The sequence below is a fragment of the Pinus tabuliformis genome, chromosome 6 (assembly GCF_031772625.1).
Source record: "Pinus tabuliformis cultivar Carrire ecotype Pingquan chromosome 6, CPIR1, whole genome shotgun sequence".
Taxonomy (NCBI): domain Eukaryota; kingdom Viridiplantae; phylum Streptophyta; class Pinopsida; order Pinales; family Pinaceae; genus Pinus; species Pinus tabuliformis.
Window position 1 is genome coordinate 1,737,544,320 of NC_142292.1, and position 8,392 is coordinate 1,737,552,711.

Consider the following 8,392-nt stretch of genomic DNA (forward strand, 5'->3'; position numbering starts at 1 on the left):
ACATTACCTTTACCTTTATTTTGCTTTCCTAAGCTGCTAACTCCATTTACCCACTTAATCACATGATGGACATGTTTTTGGAAACATATGGTATCATGATGACACATGGAGTGAAACCCTAGACCATGACCTAAAATGAGGAATTTAACCATTTCATGACCCAAGACACTTAAATGAAGACATGATACCTCGAAGAAGACAATGACTATGATGAGTGATGAAGACCATGAGTAAGTGAAGGGAGCAGTAATGACCTAGACATAACAACCAATGACCAAATTTTTATTTGAAGATTCACTAAAATGACAAAAATTTGACTTGACACCCTAACAACACCTTGTAAGAGCATATTTGATCACTGGTGACAGGCTAACAAGACTGACACTAACATTGGCTCCAACTGTGGATGGCAGCTCCTTGGAGGTGTCAAGAACACCGTATACCAAGTAGCCTTATCCATTGGGCAATGAAGTCAACATGCAAAGACTAAACTCAAACTGAAAACTATCTGAATAACTAGCTGACTTGACTATAAAAAACATACTAACTAAACTTACTTATGGTAGCAGACCATTGGTATCTTAGGGCCTTCACCTTGGGCTTCAAATATTGATGATAACCACCCTCCTGCTGAAGATGCATATACATCATGTGCAATGATCCCTCCAGCAAATGGCTACTTACTCGAATCCTACTCACACTTTCCTTGAGCAGGTAGAAAAAACAAAAGCTAGGCAACTCCAAATTCCATATGGATTCAACACCTATATTGACAAACTTGAAAAATTCTCTCTATTGATGACTGCAATAAACTCACCAAAGGATCATGGAAAGCATGAAACATATGCTTTTCTAGATGATTTAAAATAGGAAAACAAACCTCATTCCAAACAATTGATTTGTCTATGTGCTAAAACGGATCACCTTCATCAATGAATTTTGTAACATTGACCTTCATTACTAGCTGTAACGAATTTTCCACAGGATCCTGAAAATGATGAAAAATTGTCTCTTGCTGATTTGGAGGAACCAAGAAACATCCTTCTATTGCAACTAGTCACTCTTCATGACGAATTTTGAGAAGAGTGTGCTCTTGGTCTTCAAAAAATTCTGAACATATAGATGGACAAGTTTCATCTTGAAACAAAAATTCAAGAAATGAAATATTTGAAGAGAAATCTAATTGACACTCCTCATCAATGTCTTGGTCTCCTGAACACTGCTGAATACCTTCATATAATTCGAGGGAATGAATGTGACCTTCATTAATTGATTTTTGATCAATATTATCTTCAGTCAAAGAAGACATTGTTTGCTAGAAGTTTTCCTGAATACAATTTTCTTCTGCAATATGCTTTAGAACAAAATCTTCTCTTTCACTACTCTTTTCTTGATCCTTGACAATCTGATCAATTTCATCTTCAGTTGCAAAAATTTCTATCTCTTGGAGATGTTCTTGTGGATCATAAGATTGCTGCAAATCATCACCTATTTTAGATGATAGAATATCATTGTCATATACTGGAGAATTCCTCTCAATTTTGCTGTCATCCAAGGTAGAATCCATGACCTTAACATGGTGGTGAAAAGGGTTTTCATTCAAAGCATCCAAGATTTCATCATCCATAAACTCTTCATCACCATAAGCACTTTCCAGCTCTTGAATAAAATTTTCAAAATTATCACAACAATATTCAATCAAAAGAAAATAAAGATAGGCCTCTCTATAATTCTTAAGAAATACTCAGTGAAAATCCTTGAGAGAATAGATACAAGCAGGAGGCAAACTTTCATACCAAGATTGTGCTCTTTCTTCTAATGTGACCATGAACATCTTCATTAAACAATCTTCATGAAAATTAATCCTCAACTTACGCACATGCATATGAAATCTTATTAAATGAAGTGTAGCATCATCACCTTTTCCATCTCTGAATTTTGGCAAGTATGTTTGCCAATCTTCTTGAGGCATACAATTTGGAAAGCCTGGAACATGATCTTGATGCATAGGAGCATACCTTCTGGATTGAGAACTCATTTCGATTTCTAGATCCTGCTACCAGTGGAGTCTTCAAATCAAGTGGGAGTCGCCAGGTGAATGGTTCAGCCTTCATATGTGTCTGATCACTGTTCACCATTAGCAATCAGATTTGATCTTTGTCATTCTTTCCTAGGGAAGATATGATCTCTCGTTTCCCCGACAATGATGCCAAAATTGTTAGTCCTTACAATATCCTAGGCTGAAAAGGAAATCAAGAAGGGTAACCTCAAACCACTTCAGCTTAGTAGCTAGCCCTATTGAGCATGAGAGGGATCTCCCTAAGTCTCTTATTAGTGATATGGACTTAAAGAAAATGAATTTTAGGCTAGATATGTGTATTTGTTTGTGAAAATTTTAGTTTTAGGGTTTGTTGAACTTTGGGTTTGGAGCCACAAATAGGTCTAGGCTATAGGAGTGCAAGAGAAAATATGATAAGGAGCAAGATATCAGAAGCCATGGTGTATTTTGAATATTGTCAATGTAGTATAGAGGAGAAAGTGTAGAAGAAACTAATGAGCATAAGTAAACATGATTTCATTAGCTTAGGAAGACATAAACATAACTATGAAAACCAGATAACAGAGCTTGAAAAACAAGAATTTTGTATATTTCACTATAAGGCATCCATAGAAAGAAGATATATCATGTAGATAAATATGTTTAAACCATTAGAAAACAAATAGAATGAAGTACAAGCACCATGAACTCACTGGGCTAGAGTTCCTTGAAAATAGCTGCAACCTGTCTCTATATTAGCTGAAAAGATGATTACATGCAAGCTTCCTTCACAAAAAGTTCAACCCTCTTCTCCTCAAGAGAAATGATACATATAGACTCTCCTAGACCACTTTCCCACCTTCAGGAGTCGAATTCCTTGGTGGAGGAACTGACTCCAAGATTCTCTCAACCAACAGGTGAGAGTGAGAAGGTGAAACTCAAACACTTCATGGAGAGTTTGTTTAGGAGTTTGCTTCTTTTATGAGGCCTAATAAACATCAAAAACAACCTATGATGTACATTTATTCATTCCTACATCAACTATCCTCAAAAATAGTTCCATTACATAGAGAATCTTGACTTTGATTGAGTCAAACTAGAAACTAGAAATTTTACACTGAAATTTTCCAATTAAAACACAGAAAAGTGTAGAAGCGCAGTGCCAATTTTGAGCTAATTTTGAGGTGCCTTCTAGGAGTAAGAATGGAAAAATGAGAGAAAGGTCAACTAGCCCTTCAAGTCTAGTTTCTAGAACAGTTTGAATTTTTTAATTTGGACCCTAGGAAGGCATTGCAAAGTCCATTCTCCCAAGGTCACTCCAGCAGCGCAGCCCTTGTCAAAAAAGGGTCCAAAATGCTATTTTTTGCCACTTTTTTGCACTTTTCTCCAAAACTGAGCCATCTCTGGATTTAGAAAATGGGTTTTTAGGGGATGGCAAGAGATTTATAAAAATGTATTCATGAAATAGATGCCTGAGGAAAAATTGCAGCTCTAAGGCACTACGCTTCTAGAGCTGTTGATTTTCTGAATTTAGCTCCAAAACTCACAAAAAACAAAAAGTTCTTAGAATTTGCTCAAAATTGGATAGGAGCTGTAAAATTATGTATGGTAAAACTTCATAGATGCTTCAGCAAGCATCTCCAAGTTTCCCTCATCCTTTTGGTCCTTTTTGTCTTCTTTGAGCTTGTTTTCAAGCTGCTTGACCTTGACATTGGCGATCATGTTTTGAGCCTGGTAGTGGTGCGCCATATGTCTAAGCATGATTTCAAAATGAGATCTTAGATTAATTTTAAGGTATTACAGACTCATGTGCATGGATTTTCCTATATTACTTAGTGCAACGGATCGATAAGATTGTGAATAATATAGACAATGAGCAGTTAGAGAAACATAATAGACATACACACATAACACAACAATATAATCAAGGATTTCACCCAAAACTCCTGGGCTACGTCTCCTGGTCCAGTCTTCAGTGATGACCTCTCTATTATGTCTTCAAGAGTAGAGTTTTACAAAAGTGAGCTCAATCTGAGTCTCAACACAATAGATACAAAATAGCAGGAGTTTACTTGAATCCCTCAAGTCTCTATGAGTACACAGATTTTCCCTCTCGCTCTCTGTCTCAGTCTTCCCTCTGTCTCAGCACTGCCTGCCTTTGTCTTTGTCATTCTGTGGCTTTTAAGCCAATCGACGTTAGTCTGTTCGTTTTCCCTTTCGGGCTCTCTGGCTCCTAGCCTCTGTCCGCTCAAATCCCCTCTGAACATTAAACAATCATTGTTAAATGTCTTTAGGGATGGTGGCCACCTGTTTTGCAACGGAAGGGACCATCGGTGCCTTTGAAATCCCAAAAATAGTCGTTCTCTGCTTACACATAGAAATACACAAAAACACAGGAAAATCCGCCAAACTGCCATTTATCGGACTTGAAATATTATCAATTCCGCCTTATATTGCATCCGGTCCGCCTTTAAATCGTTATCGCAACTCGCTTGATCGTGGTTTTGTTTGTATTTGGGTTTATTATGAAAAATCCCAAATACAAAGAAAACCCGCAAAAATTCTCCATATCGGACTTGAAATGTTATAATATCGCATTCATACCCCTTTCGTGTCCGGCTATATATGGCTATCGCATATCCCTTTGGCTTCCGATTGCCGATGCGCTGATTGGCCTTATCAGCTATCGGCGCATTGCATGGTTGCTGGCCTCCTTGGCATCATGCCTTATAATGCTGCGATGCGATATTGCGATATCGCAATCGCATATTGCTGATCCTTCCGGCCGCGGTTAAGTCCTTATATATATATATATATATTATATATATATATATATATATATATATATATATATATATATATATATATATATATATATATATATCTTAGCGATTCGATAGTGCGGTTGAATCTGGATCGTTGATCTGTGCACTTAATCGATGGTCCTTGTTTAGTCGTGCTGATCAATATCGCACTTCCCATAAAGCCGCTTTCGATAGACTCCACCAGCCACCGTCGATTGTGATATGCCGATCAGATCTAGACCGTTGATCAGCCAGATCCGACGGCTCATGTGAAAAGTTGTTCAAGCCTCTGATAGACTCTATTTTTGGCAATTTTTCATGTTTTTTCTCTCGTGATAGTGTAATCAGCCTTTTGTAAAGGTTTTTCTCATGCAATAGTTTTTTTTTTTTTTTTAAGACTTAGAGGGTTTTTAGGATCTATTTTGAATCAGGCCTTCCCACTGAAAAAGCTTTTGGACCACCAAAAGTTGGTTTTTAAGCATCGATCAAGTGAGGATACAACTTCCTCACTTGTCCAATCTCTATCCATCGTGCACTGCTTGGTTTTGAACCTTTGAGTCCGATTATGAGGTACTCAACATTCCCTTTGCGCATAGTTCTCACCTTTCTGTCCAGAATTGTGTCTTCCTGCAACTCATTGAGATATTCAGGCAACATATCATCAATAGAAGGTAACTGAATTTGCTCTTCGGGATCTTCAATCAATGAAGGTTCAAACAGTCTCAATTTTTCTGCATTAACGACTGAATAGATATGCATGTAAGTTGGCAAATCAAGGTGAAAAGCATTTTCACCAATTTTCTCAAGTATCTTGAAAGGCCCATACCTTATTGGCTTCAGCTTCTTACCTTCACCCTGCATTCTGTCTTTGCTGATGTACAACCAGACTTGATCACCAACTTGGAAGCTATGCTCAATTCGATGCTTGTCATGCCTTGCCTTGTACTTGGCCTGGCTTCTTTCCAACTGTTCCTGTACTGCCTGGTGAATTTCTTGGATCTGTTCAATGAACTTGGTTGCTTTATCCACATCACTGTGTCCATCAAATGCTATGTCTTTACCAAAGACAAAATCCAAGGGAGACTTTGGTGTAAAACCAAAACAAGTCTCAAAAGGAGATCTCTGAGTAGAAGAGTGCTTGGCATGGTTGTAAGCATGTTGCACATAACACAAATGTTCATCCTAAAGCTTGTGATGCCTACTACAATAGCCCCTGAGCAATTGGATCATTGTCCTCTTGACCACCTCTGTTTGGCCATCTATTTGTGGATGAAATGTTGTGCTCTTCTTCAATCTGGTGTCCATCAATTTCCACAGACTTGACCAAAAATTCCCAACAAATCGAGAATCTCGATCAGATACAATGGAAGTGGGTAACCCAAAATGAACCCATACATGCTAAAAGAACAACTTTGCTGTTTGTTCAGCTATAATCTACTTGTTAGAAGGTATTAAAATACACATTTTGCTGAACCTATCCACAATAACATATAAATAATCATGACCTTTTCTAGATTTTGGAAATCCCCCAACAAAGTCCATGGAAACAATTTCCCAAGGATGAGAAGGAACTGGAAGTGGAGTGTACAAGCCTAATTTTCTATTACTAGGCTTGCTTTTGGCACACATAGTACACCCTTTAATATATCTAGAAACTGTTTCATGCTTTCTTGGCCAATAACAAAACCTTTGCAGCTGTAAAACTGTTGTTGGCATTATGATGCATGTGTTGTACTTGATGGCAACCCACTCATAGAAGAACATCTCACTTATTTATAACTAGATGAATCTACAAAAGAGATACTAGGTGTGACTGAATGCATGGGATGCAGGACAGCTCAAAGGAATCAGATGACAGTTTTCAGTAATGACAAGTTAAGCTTTGCCATCAAGTCCAAAGGGGGAGATTGTTGGCATTATGAGAAAAGTGTTGTCCTTGATGGCAAATCATACAGATGACAGATCATAGTGCAGCAGGACAGTAGCAAAGAGTTGATGATCAGACTACAAAGAATGAAGAAAATAATGTATACGGAGGTTCCTCTTATCAAATTCGCGTATACACGCGAGATCATCGATCAAAAGGCGCGTATGCGTATACATGCACTTTCATGCAAGGGAAGGCGCGTACATTGGGTTTTGGTCCATGGTATTAAGTCCTTGGTATTTGGACCTATGGTTTTGGACCATGGTATCTCATCAGAAGTGTTGATCCCAAGTATTGGGTCCATGGTATTGATTTGTTATGGTTTTGGACCATGGTATTGAGTAAGGCCTAAGACTATAAAAGGAGAAGAAGATCATTAGGCAAGGGCATGGAAAAAGTCTTGAATATCTGATGAAGTATGAGATCCAATATGCAGGATATGGGTTATGATGCATTGATTGATCTGAGCTAAGGAGGGATCTCACCGGTTGATCTAAGGATAGATCGGGATCAAATGGTTTGAAATGAACTATCTCTATATGGTTGATTATGCTTATTCTAGATCTGTATACTGACGCATGTAATGTTCTGAACTGGGTATAACTTAAGTTTGAAATAGCTGCAAGTCATGATTGAATATTTATAGATCTGTACGCGGGTTGGCCTTGGTGAAAGCGCACATGTACGCGAGTTTGGTACATCGTAGTAGTGTATACATTATGAGATATGATATTTGAAGTTGCAGTTGGATTTGGTTATTGTTGCAGAATTCTGTTGTCTGTTCTGTGTTCTGGTAACTATGTTGTTGATAGGGTTTTAGTGTTTCAGTATTGGGTGTTTCAGAGATTGATGATGCTAGTGTTGATTGATTGTGTGCTTCAATGATATTGATGGGTCCAGTATGAAAATTGGATGAAACATGGCCTTCAGATTATGATGTTGTGTTCCATGAGTATCCAGTCTGAAAATGTATGAAATGTGGTACCTAGAGGAAGAAAGAGAAGGTTGTGGCATTCTGTAGGTTGGCACCTAAGTACTAGTACATCAACTAGTACAAGAGCTAAGGGGGTGGTAGCTCCCTTCCAGTAGCAGCTGGAAAACAAGTAAAGGTTGTAGCATTTCAGTAGGCCAGCACCTACGTACTAGTAAATGGATCGGCTAGTACAAGAGTTAAGGGGGTTGTAGCTCCCTTCCAGGAGAAACTGGAAAACGAGAGAAGGTTGTATTCTGCAGGTAGAAGCCCGTGTACTGGTATAATACTGCACCAGTACAAAAATATTGTAAAAGGAATATTCTTATTAAAAGAAGATAGAGACGACTTGCAGCAGGTGGTTTTCACCCACATTGGGTTTCCACCTTATATCATGGTGTTCATGTGTGCTTCTTGTGTGTGATGATCTATTCTATTTTACTATACCTGCTTACTGTTCATATGGTTAATGAAGTTCTGATGCAGTAACTAATGATCAATATTTAATGGATTAACTGAATCACAAGTATTCTGGATATACGCTAGTTGCATTAGACATAGTTGCGTATACACATGGGTTCCATTAACTGAAGTAGCGTATATGTATCTAAAGTATGGAAATGAAAAAGTTTTATTGATTTGATAATATTGAT